General features: G+C 38.1%; 1 non-coding gene across 1 annotated transcript; it reads right to left on the bottom strand.

Moving 5' to 3' along the window:
- Window positions 1–9,255: 9,255 nt before the first annotated feature.
- Window positions 9,256–9,328, bottom strand: TRNAA-UGC (transfer RNA alanine (anticodon UGC)). Its single transcript has one exon. It is a non-coding gene; the product is annotated as a tRNA-Ala (tRNA).
- Between the last annotated feature and the right edge of the window lie 7,510 nt (window positions 9,329–16,838).

The following is a 16,838-nucleotide window of genomic DNA, read 5'->3' on the forward strand; positions in this document are numbered from 1 at the left end:
CAACAAATTCTTGAATTGTTTGATAAAAATCCCATGTACATACTTCTATGGATTGATTTTTAGCCTCATATTCTGTATGAGCAGCTGCATATATTTCAGCCAATGTGTCAATAGTAATCAGTCCAAAAAAAATGCCTGAAATATATTCATTTTTAGCCATCATGTCATAAGTTTTCAACTCCTTTTTTACATGACATAAATATTTTCTTTCAGCTTTAGTCATGGCTGGAAGAGACTTATAACAGCCCATACTATTGGTTGTCGATCTCTATTTCGATGATGGTTAACATACATAGTAAGAAATTGGACAGCTTGTTCATTATCCTTGCTTCGGATTCGAGCATAGGAAGAACCATCATCAAGAGCTTTTGCTTCCAAGCGGGCTTCAGAAATGTAAGGTTGCCCAAGAATGATAGGGTAACTACAAGAGCCATGAACAAAAAAGTGAAAATTGTATTTTATGTCTCCAATAGTTACCTGCACATTAGGACATGCAGCATATAACTCTCCAGAAGAGTTATTTGTAGCTCTCATTCGCCAACCTGGATCAACATCTATGGGCCATCCGCCACTTTCATAGAGACTCCTTGCCATGACATTTATCTCAGAACCATGGTCTAAGAGTGCAATACATGGTGTTTCTTTTTCTCCAATTTTGATGGCTGTCTTTGTTGTTGCTCTTGCCTGATGTGTACAGGAGTAGTGTCTGCTTAGAATGAACCGAGCATCTTTCTCCTCATACATGTGCTATAGACGGCCTTCTTTTTGAGAGGTAGGCTGGCCAACTGGTTTGGACCAGTCGACCATTACGTTTTAAGCTTTCACTTCTTTAATTTTTGCATTCATGCTTTCTTTATCTTCAGCTTCAATTGCTGCAATTAATTCTTTAACTGCTTCAAGATGAATTCCTTATGAAGTCAACTTCTCTTCATCCTGCACAAAAACTCGAAGAACTTGCAAAAAAACATGCACTGTTTCTTTAGCTCCATTACCAACATATTGTCTTTTCCTTTTGATTACATTAATAATTACATCATGGAATTCACGTTTGGCAATTCCAAGAATTTCGCCTAAGGTGAATTCAATTTTTCTTCCCCAAATTTGTTCTTCTAGGACTCGTTTGAGATTGGTTGCAGATTCTATGTCAAACTGCAATTTGTAGCCTGGTTGCTTGCCTTTCTTCTTTCCTTCGATCTTCTTTATTTGTGGCGCATCTTCCATCTCTTGATCTGGGGTTATACTTTCAACAAGCCTTGGTTGTTCAAGCGTTCTTCTAGTTACCTGTGTTGGAGGGCCCAAAAAGAAGGCTCTAGTTCATCTTCTCTTCTTCTCTTTTCTTCAATCAAGACTTCTTTATGATTGACATCAACCAAATGTACAAAGGCACAAAAAGAATATACCGGTTCTTTCCAACTAGTTATTCCTCGAATGCACTAACTGGCGTTAGCCAAATCTTCTTTGGTTGCTTTACCACGTTTCGTTTGATCTAGTGCCTACATCCATACTTTAGATTGCACATTATCTTTACATGCTTTCAAATTTGATTTAGTTGGCTCAATTTGCAGCCCATACGTAGATGCATCAATTGCTGCATAGGCATTCTTTACAACTAAATCTTCTAAATCTTTTATTCATTTCACCATTGCCAAAATTTGGCTCCAGTGGAAGACTAGTTTCAGCTGCATGAATTTTTTCGTCTTTCCAAAATATGAGCTTCTGTGCTTCAGCCTCATGAAAGGCAAAACACTCCCTCTTGTCATGCTGTTGGCTATCACACCAAATACAACATCTCTTAAAGCCTTCTATCATGGGTCTTTGAGTTGATGATCGTCCTTGTTCTTCAACTTTGACATCTAGCTTCTCCACCTTGGAACTAATTTCTATAAGATTCAGATGAAGGTCACACATGCTTTTAATGAGTTCATCCATGACATCATTTTTAGAAGGAAAGGAAGAAGAAAGAGTTGGTTGATTAGTCAAAGGAATAGGGTATTTTGAAGTGGAATAAGCTCCATCAATGGAGTTGTTGAAGTTGAAGTAGAGCCCAATCTTAGTCGCATTTTCTCTCTTCGAGCAATCATGTTAAGTGCATCAGTAACATCTGTCCATGCAGTCTTGACTCCTGATTTGGAGGTAGCATCTTCTAGGCAATCAACAAGCTTCTCTTGCAGAATGGAATCTGCAGCCTTAAGGAATAATTCAATCTTCTAACCTTCCATACTTTGTTGGTCTTGAGCATCAAGTTGTCCAAATTTACTTTCAAAATCATGGTATAAAGTTGTTGCAGCTAAACCTTTGTTGGGTTTCTCAACCCAATCAGTGAAACTTTTCTTCGCGTCATTAGGCCAAAGTTTTCTAAGAAGAATTCTTCGCGTAGGGCTTTTTTGAATGCATCCCAATCTGCATCTTGCTAAAAAAGACCATGGATTCTTCCTTGAAGACCATGCTTGGCTACTTTGGCAAAATAGCGACTCCATGCATGTTGTGATACACCAAAGAAGAGCATTTTCTCAACATACAAGCGGATGAAAACAGAGATATTTTGACCATTAAATTGTTTTAATTCCTGTCCAATTTCCTCTAAGGCCTTGATAGATGTGGAATCAATCTTCTCTTCGTCTTGCCTTATTTGTTGTTATTGCAACATTTGGATTTGTTGTTGCTGAGTCTACTGCAGTATGTGCACCAATTGTTGTAGAGTATCTCCTGAAGAATCCCCCATCTTGGAGTTCTCTTACACCGACCTTCACGTCGAATTCACCAATGTCGCAACGCATAGGGTTGAAGGTCACCACATGGGTTTGGCAAGAGAAGAATGTATGAGGGTTCAAGAGCTTAGACTCCGGACATGGTAAAGATAAGAGAAGGGTTGAAGGTGTCAAGCCAAGTTCTTAAAGATAAGAGACAACAAGGTGAAGATAGATTCAGGGAGAGGAGTAGACGGAAGAGAAGGGGTCCAAAGAAATTGAAGACGTAGAAGAATACTCCCAAAAAGAATTAGAAAATGTAGAAGAATACTAATAGATATAAAGCTTGTCAGTTTCTTTCAGTATTATGAAAAGATATAACTCTAATAGACAAAAACGTGTATAAAATAATACTTCCCTCTATGTTGATCAGATCACCAATCTGATGCTTCCATTGGCTCCAAAAGGGGGGTAAAATACTAGCACACTGGCCAGAATTCTGCCAGATTACTCCTTCTTCATCTCCCCCTTCAGAGTGTTGTTCACTGCCTGAAAACAACAATCGTGCATCGTGTGATTTTTTCAATCTTTCTTTTTATATAAAATCCTCTCAATTTGACTGAAAGCTACATGCTTTCTTTTACATGTCATCCTAATCTAGAAGTTGTTTATAGTTTTGTGGATTTTTACAAGAGATAATATCTAAAATATTAAAAATGGGCTAAAGCTTATCCAAAAATCTACTATTTTTGAACCATGGACACTAACACTAATGTCTAAAATGGCATTGGCTCTCTAAATCAATAAGAAAGTCACACTCTAGATTTTTTTACACGGTGTGCGCGTAGCGGCACGACACCGGCCTCTCCACTGATGAGCTCAGGGAACTTGGATTTGAGGAACATGAGCAGCCCCACCCACCCCCAATCCAACTCTCTACGGAACAAGACACTGAGGAAGGGCCTGACCTCGAGCAAGCATTCGAAGAAGAACTGCAAATCAGGAAGGCCAGTCTACCCTTACCTAATCTACCAGAAGAGCCAGAGGGTATCCAGGTTCCCGAGTCCATTATTGCTGCAATAAGAAGAAGATGGAAACTTGTGGAACAAGCCTAGCAGAGGGCATAGGCATGGCCACAGCACCTTCCTCACGAGCCCATGTTGCTGCGTGAGGATCACCCCCATTAACTGGCCATAAGAGCTAACAATCTGGCAACAACAAGAGCTCCAATCCTGACCCTTCAAGTTCTCCTTCCTCTACCCACGCGACTTAAACCGAGTCTTACCCTTGGAAGTAGTCAAAGGAATCATTCGTTTGGGCAATACTCTAGTGAATCGATGGGCCGAGGAGCAAAGCATCATCATTACACAATGGAGACAGGAGCCCATGGACTACGGCAAGACAGGGTCTATCAGGTTCCCAAAATCATCCAAGGCTATGAGGCGCAACCAAAGTGGTGGAGAAGGATTTGGGACACCAATTTTGATGCATGGATGGCCTTCTGAGGCACACTACACGAAGAACGGAATGATCCCGCCTACATGCCCTACCCTCACAAACATGGAGTGGATTACGATAGGGGGTGTATGGCAAGTATGACTTTTCAAAGATCTACAATGTCAATGCAGCAACTCCTGAGAAATGCATGACTTTTAGAGTAGGGGACTTACACCCTTCTATTAACCGCTTCCTCGAGGATTTCTCTCCCTGCACCCAGACCCAACCTTCATAACAGCTTGTAATTACCTTAGGATCATTAGGTTTCTAGTTAAACAAAAGCTAGTAAACTGAGGAAGCCCGCCTCCCCCAACTCTTTTTTAACATTGACCTAGGAATAGATAGTTGTGCTATGGCTAGGCTCATGATGAGGGCAACCTTGCTTCCCTCGTTTTGCATGAGGATCCTTGAAGACATGAATGATAGCCACTTTACGAGGTGCAAGCACCCTTTTTTGTTAACCACACCTCTCAATGTGAGGGCTAACATCAAGGAATACCTGCAGTGCCATGCCTTCTTGACTAAATCCCTACCCCATCCCACGCCCCGTGCCATCCAGCAAAGTGCACCCAAGCAAGGGGTGGATGCAACAACCCCGATCAGAAAGTGAATGAAGAAGCTCATTTGGAACAATGCATGCGAACTCAGCCCCACGGAGAGTTAAAGCACGGATCCATCTAACACCATCTCAAATTTCAAAGAAGGATTTGTCCATACAACATCCTCCAAGCACAGATCCATCTAACACCATCTTAAATTTCAAAGAAGGATCTATCCACACGCCATCCTCCAAGCGCGGATCCATCTAACACCATTTTGAATTTCAAAGATGGACCCGCCCCTCAACATCCCTCTAACACTAGGGATCATACCCAATACCATGGCCTTTCAGTTCTATAAATCCCTCCAACAAGTCCATAAATCCCTCCAATACCAGGGCTTGTTCCAATGTCAAGAGCCTTCCAGTTCTAGAAATCCCTCCAACACACCTCAACACGGTATGTCCACAACCTCAACGTGCCCCTGGCCACCTAGCACCACCGTCCCCCTCACCACTCGCAAGTGCCATGGGATTGGCACTCGTCTAGGAGGAGGGTAATGTTAACCCTCAGACGAACAAGGTGGAAAATCAGGAAACTCTAAAGCAGAGGACAAGGCCAAGGCAAAAGTGAAACAAAAGATGAAGGTGCGCCAAGAAAAATATGGAAACACAAGAAGCGCAAAAAATTCCTAAATCAAGGAGAAAGGCAAATAAGAAAAAGCGCAAGTCAACACTTTTGTAAAAGAGTGCAAGGCGCACCATGATTTATTTTAAGAAGTGCCGAACTCTCACCTGTGCAAATTGTAAAGGTAGATGGGTGGTAGGAAGGAAGCTAGGAAGATAGGAGGACAATGGAAAAGGGCGAGCGGCCATGTAAGAAGGGGATGACTGCCCAAATGGGATCTAGGGCTTTCTATATAAAGTTCAAAAGATGAATGAGAGCTCATTCTTGTGTGTGGCTAAAAGTAGCTCTCTTCTTCTTCTTCTTCTTCTTCTTCGTCTTCTTCTTCTTCTTACTTGCTTGTTGAGAGAGGGAGTGTGAGAGTGTGAGGGAGTGAGTGTGTGAGGGTAAGGGACTGTGGTAGAGAAGCTCTCAATATTCTACTCTCTTCTTCTCTTCTCTTGTCTTACTCAACAGCAATGGAGCTTGGATCATGGAGCTTGAGGATGGAGCTCACTTGAAGCTTGCACTTGGATCATGGAGTTACCAAAGTGCTCGGAGAGGAGACAACTCGATCAAGCATGGAGGTAAGCTCACTACACTCATAGAGATGGATAGCGCATTGACTATGTGAGAGTAGCCATTAGTGCTCATCTTGGAATGCTTGAAACAATAAGCGGTACGTGGATCTTAGCAGTAGAGCTTGTGCTCGCCTTTACAGGTTGCCTGCTTTTAGAGTTATAGAATTTCATAAAGTATGTAAAGCATTCAGTTTGATAAGCAAGATAACATTTTTCGCATGATAGAGATGTGAGTAGGAATATACTTGATGTTGTGCATACAAATATTTAGGGGCCTATGCACAACATATGTCTTGATGGTAGCAAATATTCTATCGCATTTATTGATGATTGTTCAAGAAAGTTGTGGATGTATTTCATGAAGAAAAAGAGTGATGTGTTTGAGCACTTCAAAACTTTCAAGGCTACTATTGAAATAGAAATAGAATTGAAAGTTAAGTGCTTGAGGTCAGATAGAGGGAGAGAGTATTTTTCTAATGAGTTCTGTAACTTCTTAAGATCTCATGGGATAAAGAGATAGTTTACTTGTTGCAGATACACCCCATAGCAAAATGGAGTTATAGAAGGGAAATATATCCATATTACAAAATGGGGACTGCTTGGTTAGATGGGTCCACATGTTAATAATTAGCACGTTGTTGGACATTACAACTCTTATATGGCCACTAACTTATCACTTATTATATTTGGTTTGTTACATCTATCTGCAAGTGGCATAGTTATAGCACCAACAATTGATTAATATAATCCATTATGCACTATTTGACTTAGTAGGCTACTTTCATTTATGTTATACCTTATCTACTCTTTGTATACATTGAAAAGTATGTGAAAAAAGAAAAAAAACCTGCAAGAAAATATTTTTGGCCTCCATCTCTCTTCATGTGTTCTTGAGTGAGCTTTCTCTTATATGTATGGTATGTCTTTCATGCAGTAGCTCAAGCAGGTCCCCCCACCACATGATTCGTAACATCCTTGTCAAGCTTTCTACTTGGACTTTGCTCTCTCCCATCCTCTCTTCCTATTCGTCGCATCCATAGCCTTCGACTTTTTAAGTCTAGTTGTTGATGTTGGGCAAAAGCCTTTGGGTCTTTTGGAGCTTTATTTAGGGCTTCTTTCTAGACCACCTTGAACCACTTAAGCTAAAATTATCCCCCTACTACCTTCCTAGGTCTCTTACATAATGACTATATTCTTTGAACTAATAACACATGCCAAGAAAGTCTAAGAACTTGCCATTATTTGGGTCAAATAGGCCAAGTCCATTGGGTGGCATCTTGCATCTATCCCAGAGGATGCAAACTTTCTTCTATCCTCTAAGAACACTTGATCCCTTAGTAGTTGTAGGGACATATAAGACTCTACTGAGAGCTTTTACCACTATTGGAACTCCTCCTCTAAGATCAGGGCTTCCCCATGAAATAGATGCAAAGTCTTGCTAATGAGAAATCAACATAGCATTGTTTAAGCATGGTTAGAGAAAAGGCAATGAGAGTCTTGACCACTCAATGTTCTTCTAAGAGCTTGGACGTTTTGGTGTGGAGTTATGTTGCAAATCCTACCTAAGCTCCTTCACCATAATAACAATATCAATTCTCTTACTAGTCTCTCACTAGTTGCTGCTTATTTGTTGTCGGAGCTCCATTCTACCTTTAGCCCTCAATTTGCAAGAGCATGCATGCAACCTAGCATGATCCAAATGTCATTCACTTGGGTAGTCCTTTCCTGATTACCATGTGTGTGTGTGAATGAGTCAATGCTATTAATGTACTTAGGGCCCCACTATGTCATGTTTTGTCCTACCTTTAAGAATCACCAAGGTCAAAGGACTACAAGTGTAACTTTAAACGAAATATATAAGTCCCTCACCTAGTCTCAACCCTATGTAACCTCATGTCTCTATTGTGAGAAGTGATTTTATCAAATGTTATAGGTAGTATACCAACCATGTTTTGGACAATTTTGATCTTGCTATCCAAGATTAGTGCCTGGTTAGTTGCTATTGCATTTTCATTGCATAGCCCCTAACTCATGGCACTCATAAAGCATGAAGATGAGCCAAATAAGGTCCTTTTGGTGATGTGTCTTCTTGGAAAGGAGCAACCATGTGGGATAATCATGCTTAGAATTCAAAGTTTATCAAATATGTAAAAGAAATGGCAAATACATGTTTTATCAAATATGTTTAAAGCACAACAAATAGGATAATGCTCACATACAATCTTGGAAAGTGATCCTACAACATGCATCAGTATTGTCTCTAGGGTAAAGGGGCCAATAAGTGAATAAAGTCTGATTATGAAACAATATCTTAACTAGTAAGGAAAAAAAATAAAACGGTTATAATTACAAGAAATGTATGTTAGTGAAGTGGTAGAAGACAAATGACATAAGCCTATCTTGTGTAGAGAAGTAGGTTCATACTGTTATTTTATTTTTGGAGTTGATTTCAAACTTACATTTTGCCATCTTCAATAAAGTGGTAAACTTTTTGTACTACTGTCTCTAGGGTAAAGGGGCCAATAAGTGAATAAAGTCTGATTATGAAACAGTATCTTAACTAGTAAGGACAAAAAATAAAACGGTTATAATTGCAAGAAATGTATGTTAGTAAAGTGGTAGAAGACAAATGACATAAGCCTATCTTGTGTAGAGAAGTAGGTTCATACTGTTATTTTATTTTTGGAGTTGATTTCAAACCTACATTTAGCCATCTTCAATAAAGTGGTAAACTTTTTGTACATACATTTTTAAGATTTGACACCTTGTTTTCAATAAAGAGGTGAACTTTTGTACATACATTGTTAAGGTCTCACCTTGACCAACTAGTCGTTAATTGCATAGGTGAAATTTTGTTTATTGGAACAATGTGTGAGACCTTGATCGGCTAGTTGTCGATTGCATAGGTGAAAAGACCTTGATCGACTAGTTGTCGATTGCATAGGTGAAATTTTGTTTATAGAAAACGGTGTGTATGACAGCACATCACAAGATTAAACCATAGTTATTTAAATGTACAACTATTGGTCTCCCCGCAAGCATATTATATAATGGCTCTCCTTACTATTGAAAAGTCGTGCTTCCGTATGTCTTATAGCTTGTTCTCTCATGGAATGGAGACATCTTGACTATAGCTGGTCCTAACCCAAATCACTCATCTCATGCCATAATTAGCCAAAAACTTAATCGACAATTATAATTTGTTCAAGCGTTTGGAATTGATAAATGATTCATTTCATGCCGTGAATTGACAAAAAAAGTACTATCTTTCACTTTATTGGAACGTTCTGGAGATGACGGGCATCGATCCCGCTACCTATCGCATGCAAAGCGATCGCTCTACCATTTGAGCTACATCCCCCTGCTGAAAAAATTGTAAACTTATTATACATAAAATATTTTAAATAATGGTACGTCCCCGTTAACATATCTCCCTTCCAACCTACGCAAAAGTTCAATACTGGATGTGTAAAGAGGCAGAGATTTATTGCTTGAGGGCAACAAATCGTCAGTTTTCTGGCCTTGCGTTAAAAAGTTTGCGTGAGAGTTGCCGGCCGGGCCCCGCGGTCTATACTTGATCTCCCATGTAGTACTTGGTATAAGCTAAGACAATCATGACAATTTGCAACTCGTATTTCACTCTCTCCACACACACACACACACACACAAAAGTTAGCTCAATAACACCACCTATCACATAATATTTCAAGGGAGTACTTGAATACTCGTAAATTCCTAGATAGCGCAATAACACCACCTAACAAATAACATTTCAAGAAGGGGCTTAAGTACCAAGACAAGTAGATTGTTCGATGTTTCATTGGCACCTCTAGATCCAATTATAGGCCTAAGTTCTTATATATATATATATATATATATATATTCTCAATCCAACCCTATCTCTAATAGCCTATGTTGTAACAACCATGAGCTCAAGCTAGAAGGAGGTTACCTGTCTTGAGTTCTAATCTAAGTTAAATACAAGCCATTTGCATATCTACTATAGTATATGGATAGGGATACACTATCTCACTATTGCACACCTAGAATTCTTTGAATTTACCATAATGTGGAAGCAGGAGATGGCAATGAATTTTGCAAGTTACAATTGATAGAGTTTTTGACCAACAAAATGGCCCACTAATTATCTCATATTATCACTCTACTTAAGGAGATCACTATGTATAAAAACACATATCACATGAATTCAAAAAAGGGGGATATTAAAAAAATAATCTTACATATATACATTCACATAAGGAAATATTTTAAAATATGTACATTTATTTACAGAAGGCATTCTTATATTTCATATAATTTTTAAAAATAGAAGGGTATAGTTATATCATAAATTTGGCCTAGATTTTTGAAACAAAAGAACCTCCTCTAAAGAATTGTGAGGTAAATATACTCCATTTATACACTGTTTGACTTTCCTCTATTAACATATGGAAGTCTCATGGAAGTCCATTAGACTTGCATGAGATGTGCCATTTAAAACCCCATTTCATTATGCCTTAATTAAAACCCTCTTCTCCCCTGATTAAGGCACACCTATTCTTACAATTGCTCTCTCTCTCCTCATAAAATCTATCTTCTCTCTTTGAATTTCCTCTATTTAAATAAAATCATTTGTATACAATGTGTATGCAATTGTGTATCTAATTGAAAGGGAATTGAATAGCCCCTAGGTTTTTACCTAGCTTGAATATTATTGTCTTTTCAATACTTTGTATCTTTGATATGTAAGGATGCTTTGTGCTCAAACATGCTTTCTCTGCTTTTCTCAAACTGTGTGCATTTATGCTTAAACATTTCTACAATGTATGTTGCTTACCACAATATTGATGTGTTGGTTCTATCTTCATGTAATGCAAGGGTCTTTGCATCCTAAATGCACCTTAGGACATAAAAGAGAGTGCTTTTCCAAGATAGGTGGTTTCTTTCAACCTTTAAGAGCTTCTTGAGGATCTTACTATAAGCTTCAAGTTTATAGGGGAGATTCTACTAGACATATAGAGAGTCTTGGAATTGAAAGTAGGTAAACTTTTATCAAAATAATATGTCCATGGACATACTAACTAGTATAAATTTGGCATGTGTTATCCAAATCTTAATATCATCCAAAATGTAAAATTGTTATGTATCATTGTAAAGCTCTTCAAACAAGGAATCTTGATGTGTAATTTGTAACAAGTTATGATTTGATTTGTGAAATTTTTATTATACACCTATTTTCTTAATATGTTACTATTAATAAATACAAAAAGCATACTAGGTTAACTTGCTTTCACCATGGCATAATAACTCGTACCTATGTTTTGTTAATAAATGATTCTCCATCCCAAAACATCTTTTTCTACAACAATATTGAGTTATATCCTAAAACTCAATTATAATCATCACCAATAAAACTCATCAATAAAGAGTTGGTAAAAAGGAGATGAACTATTATTTATGAGAACTTTAGGATATAACCTTCAATCCAACTAAAGATCAAGTTTTTCTTTCCTTCAAATCTCAACACATGCTTCATGATCTCTAAAATAGTCTTGAGATTTGTTCCTTTTATGATCGGTTCATACTCACATTCTAGTTGAATATGAAGATAATAAATACCATTTTTACTAGCAATGTAAATCTTATTGGATGATTGACCTATAGCTAAGAATATTATTTAAAGATTAATATATTAAAATTAAGTGAATTCAAAAAAGAAGAAGAACAAGAAAGAAACTAGCAAGAAGGAGGAGAAAACAAGGAGGAAATGATAACGGGGGAAGAGAAGGAAAAGTTGGAAAAAATCAAATTGGGTATTCATTGTTACTTTTGTGATAAAAGGTTAGATGATTATTAGGCCAATTGAGAGTGGATTTTTGAAGCTAATTTAAAGTGAAAGAAGACCCTAAGAGCTGCAAATGAGTAAATTTTCATGGAAATGAAACCATTGCGTCTCAAGGAGCTTGAGTTTTTCTAAGTGCATTTCAACATCAAGAACCCAACACAAGTCTTCGCTCATCAATCAAAGGTCATTTGACCCCCTATTTAATCCCCGTAAGTTTGGCGTTATGAAGCAACTATTGGATCCGGGAGCCAAAAAGTGTGTGACCAAGGCTAGACTTGATAGATTTCGATGCCATGAAGCCAGGTGTCTAATCCATTCGTAATTATGACCTTGTTTGGTTCTCCATCCAGGTCGAAACTACTTTCGACCAGTGTGAACATGCAAAAATTGAACCGGCTAACTTTTAAGGTTAATGATTAAGCTAAGGGCTTAAACAGAAAAAAAAAATCAGTGTGGAGGAGGGGTAGAGGGGAGGGGGGCGCAGTTTTTTGACACCCCTTTGATTCATCGAGTGCGGCTTTTCAATTCGGGCAAGATAATCAAAGATGGAGGACATATCCTCAATCTACGCGTTGAAGGTTTCAATATGATTGTATGCACGCACAATATGATGCAAGGAATGAAAATCTCTGATTTTACTCTTTCTCTCTCCTCTTTGCACCTTATTCCAATGGCTCAATCTATGTGAGAGGGACGTGGGCTGAAGCGATAGTTTTTGGGTGTATGTGATGATGTTGAAGTGTTATGGAGTGTAAATCGAAGGTTGAGGATACGTTAGCGGCCATGAAAGAGCGTCAATGGCTTCCATACTTTGAAATGCATGCAGATTCGTATTAAATTAAACATATAAGTGCTCAATTTTACCGTTTTATGGTGAATCTTTTGCTTATATTATGGGAAATGATCTAGAATGTTTGAATATGATTTCTACTACCCTGAAAAATTAGAATTCTCATTTGGTTCTTACTGTTCATATAATTAAAATAAAAATTGAGAAAATTTACAATGTGAAATTTACGAGATTTTGGAAAATTTGAGGATTTTATGTGTTTTCATGGTTCTTTTGGTGTTCACATGGGGTCACATGAAATATAATGCAAGTTTTTGGTTCATAAATGAAAAAATAGATTTTATACGCCAAAAATTTACAAAAAATTACGAATGTGTCTATGAGTGTATGATGGGGCTAGGACATGAGGTTTAGCCTCAGTCTATCCTCATTTTTATGTTAAAGTACATATTTATTGCTTTTTATATGTGAAAAACACATTAAAAATACTCTTTACATCTACCAACAAATGCAAAACCATAATGGTAGAGGGAAAGCATTGTGAGAAGTTAAGAATCTATGAAAATCTAATTTTATGCATATCTTAACATATAATATTCGTTCGTTTTAAGTCTTTAAAGAAGGGCAGTATAGCAAGAATTACTTCAATGTTGCCTTAGCGACGATGCATTGTGTTAGGGTGAAATCATGAAAATAATTGCTTGTGCACAATCCACGCCATTTGATCTATAAGTTTACATGTTTGTGCACTTAACAACATTTACATTTGCATTGCATTACATGTACATGGTATTAGAAAAACAAATCTTGGATGCATTGCACTTGTTACAATCATTAACTCGTGTTGAGAGCGTAAGGAGTCCCATGCTATAGGATAGTACATTTGTTCCCTTTGGGGCTTGATTTGGTAATGATTATATTATCTCTTGGGACTCTCTATAAAAGAACAAGAGAACTATGTTACGCATGTGCTATATGTTTGGACGGTGTCAGAGTGTTTGGGGTTGAAGTCTACCACGATGGTAAGAGACAGTAGGGTGAAGGGAGACTTAGGGAGAGGAGTAGATGAAAGAGAAGGGATTTAAGGAAATAGAAGATGTAGATTAATACTCATAGAGGTGAAGCCTATCAATTTATTTCTGCATTCCTGAGAAGATAAATCCCTTGTAGACCAAAAACATGCATAAAACAATAACTTCCTCTTTGTTGCTCAGACCGCCAATGTGATGCTTCTGTTGGCTCCAAAAGGTGGGTAAAATACCAAGACACCTTACAAAAATACTCGCAGATCACTCCTTCTTCTTCTTCCAGTTCGGAGTGATGTTTGTTGCATGTAAATGCGATCACGCGTCGCACGATTTCGCCAATCCTTCTTTTTGCATAAAATCCCCTAAAAATGATTAAAACCCACTTGCTTTTTTTAACATGTCATCCTATTCTAGAAGTTGTCTATAGCTTTTGGATATTTACAAGAAATAATATCTAAAATATCAAAAATAGGCTAAACTTGTCCCAAAATCTAGTTTTTTTGAACCATCCACACTAGGGACACTGACACTAATGACTAATATGGCATTGGCTCTCTAGATCAATAAGAAATCTGAATGATGATGCACTCTAGAGTTTTTCACACTGTGTCTGCGTAGCGGCACGTCATCTCTATTGAAACATTTGGGGTCGAAAGTCTACCACGGGGGTAAGAGACAATAGAAAGAAGGGAGATTTAGAGAGAGGAGTAGACAAAAGAGAAGGGGTTTAAAGAAATAGAAGATGTAGAAGAATACTCATAGAGGTGAAGCTTGTCAATTTATTTCTACATTCTTGAGAAGATAAATCCCTTGTAGACAAAAAATGTGCATAAAACAATAGCTTCCTCTCTGCTACTCATACTGCCAATCTGATACTTCCATTGGCTCCGAAAGGGGGTAAAGTACCATGACACTTGGTCAAAACACTCCCAGATCACTTCTTCTTCGTCTCCCAGTTCGAAGTGCTATTTGCTGCCTGTAAACTATAATTGAGCATCACACGATTTTGCTAATCCTTCTTTTTGCATAAAATATCCTAAAAATAGCTAAAAGCCACTTGCTTTTTTTTACATGTTATCATATTCTAAAAGTCATCTACAACTTTTGGGTATTTACAAGAAATAATATCTAAAATATCAAAAATAGGTTAAACTTGTCCCAAAATCTAGTATTTTTGAACCATCCACACTAGGACACTGACACTAATGACTAATAGGGCATTGGCTCTCTAAATCAATAAGAAAGCTAAATGATGATCCACTCTAGAGTTTTTCACACTGTGTCTGTGTAGTGGCACGACATCTCTATTGAAACGTTTGGGGTCGAAAGTCTACCACGGGGATAAGAGACGATAGGGTGAAGGGAGATTTAGGGAGAGGAGTAGACAAAAGAGAAGGGGTTTAAAGAAATAGAAAATGTAGAAGAATACTCATAGAGGTGAAGCCTGACAATTTATTTCTGTATTCTTGAGAAGATAAATCCCTTGTAGACCAAAAAGGTGCATAAAACAATAGCTTCCTCTCTGCTACTCAGACCGCCAATCTAATGCTTATGTTGGCTCCAAAAGGGGGTAAAGTACCAGGACACCTAGTCAGAATACTCCCAGATCACTCATTCTTCTTCTCCTAGTTCGAAGTGCTGTTTGTTGCATGTAAACTGCAATCGAGCATAACGCGATTTCGCCAATTCTTCTTTTTGCATAAAATCCCCTAAAAATGGCTGAAAGACACTTGCTTTTTTTTTTACGTGTCATCCTATTCTAAAAGTTGTCTACATCTTTTGGATATTTATAAGAAATAATATCTAAAATACCAAAAATAGGCTAAATTTGTCCAAAAATCTAGTATTTTTTAACCATCCACACTACAGACACTAAAACTAATGACTAATATGGCATTGGCTCTCTAGATCAATAAGAAAGTTAAATGATGATGCACTCTAGAGTTTTTCATATTAGTCTTTTGGGTTTGCAGTGTCAGAAGAAGTATCCGCAGCCATGTCAATGTCTTCATCTTCTACCTCTTCTTCTTCCATATTCTCATGTTCATGCTCAATATCCAACTCCTTCAACTCATATGCTGAAAACTCCCTACGTTTAAAGAGCTTGATATGTTTTCCAGCCACTAGAATCCTTAGAGTTGTCCCATCCATCTCATTTAATGCATAGGTAGCAAGTAAAAAACAAACCTTACCACATATGGACCAAACCACCGCTTTGCCATCTTCCAACTGGTACTATGCTGATTTTCCAAGCTGCTCTGTCATAAACTAGTACCCAGTCCCCTTCCTGTATAGCTCATGGTCCAAGTCTATGTCGCTTGTCAGACCTCTTCTTATTCTTGATCCTTGCAATCTTCACCTTTTTCATGGTTGTCTCAATGTCTTCATGCCTTCTTTCTAACTATCTAATGCATAGGACCAGCAACTCTTCTCTATTCAAATCCTCTTCCCATGGTGGAACACTCCAAGTAGCAATAGTCTCCTCAATAGGCATGATTGGCTGTTGTCCATGCATTAATTCAACAGGCATATACCCTATAACTGCACTATGAGTGGTCCTATCAGCCCATAAAGCAAAGGGTAGCATTCTTGGCCACTCTTTTATCTTGCCCTTACATGACTTTGCTAATGCCTTAATGATAGGCTGATGATCTTTCACTTTTGTCATTTGCTTCAGGATTATAGCTAGTCAACTCTATCGACTAGGGTAGGACCATCCCCTTCAATGATGCATGTGTGAACATAACATGGAGCATGAGCTTTAAGAAGCCCATGGAGGCATTACTGGTGAACATTTTGATGGTCGCTATAGCACATAAAGTTTTACAGGCCAAATTGTGGTGGCCCATCTTATTCAAGGATGCCACACATTTTGTCAAGCATTGTAATGAGTGCCAATTGACTGCCATTGGAGTTGTTTTGTGCCAATCTGGTGAGCATAACATGGACTTCTCAGTGAGCTTTGCAAGTAGGCAACTCATTGAGACTGAGATGAATTATTCCACCACTGAAAGGGAAGGTTTAGTAATGGTTTATGTAGTTAAGAAGTTTTGACACTATTTTCTTGCCATCCCCAAGTTAAAGCCAGCTTGATACCCAACCGTGAAAAGAAGTCACGAGCCTCATACGCATCTAATTCTTCTCTATCTGCAACCACTTTACCAACACAACCATACTTGCAAAAGACTTCTTCCAATAAGAACCTGCA

The sequence above is a fragment of the Lygodium microphyllum genome, chromosome 7, assembly GCF_053477565.2.
Source record: "Lygodium microphyllum isolate KBCC chromosome 7, Lygodium_microphyllum_v1.1.10, whole genome shotgun sequence".
NCBI classification, from domain to species: domain Eukaryota; kingdom Viridiplantae; phylum Streptophyta; class Polypodiopsida; order Schizaeales; family Lygodiaceae; genus Lygodium; species Lygodium microphyllum.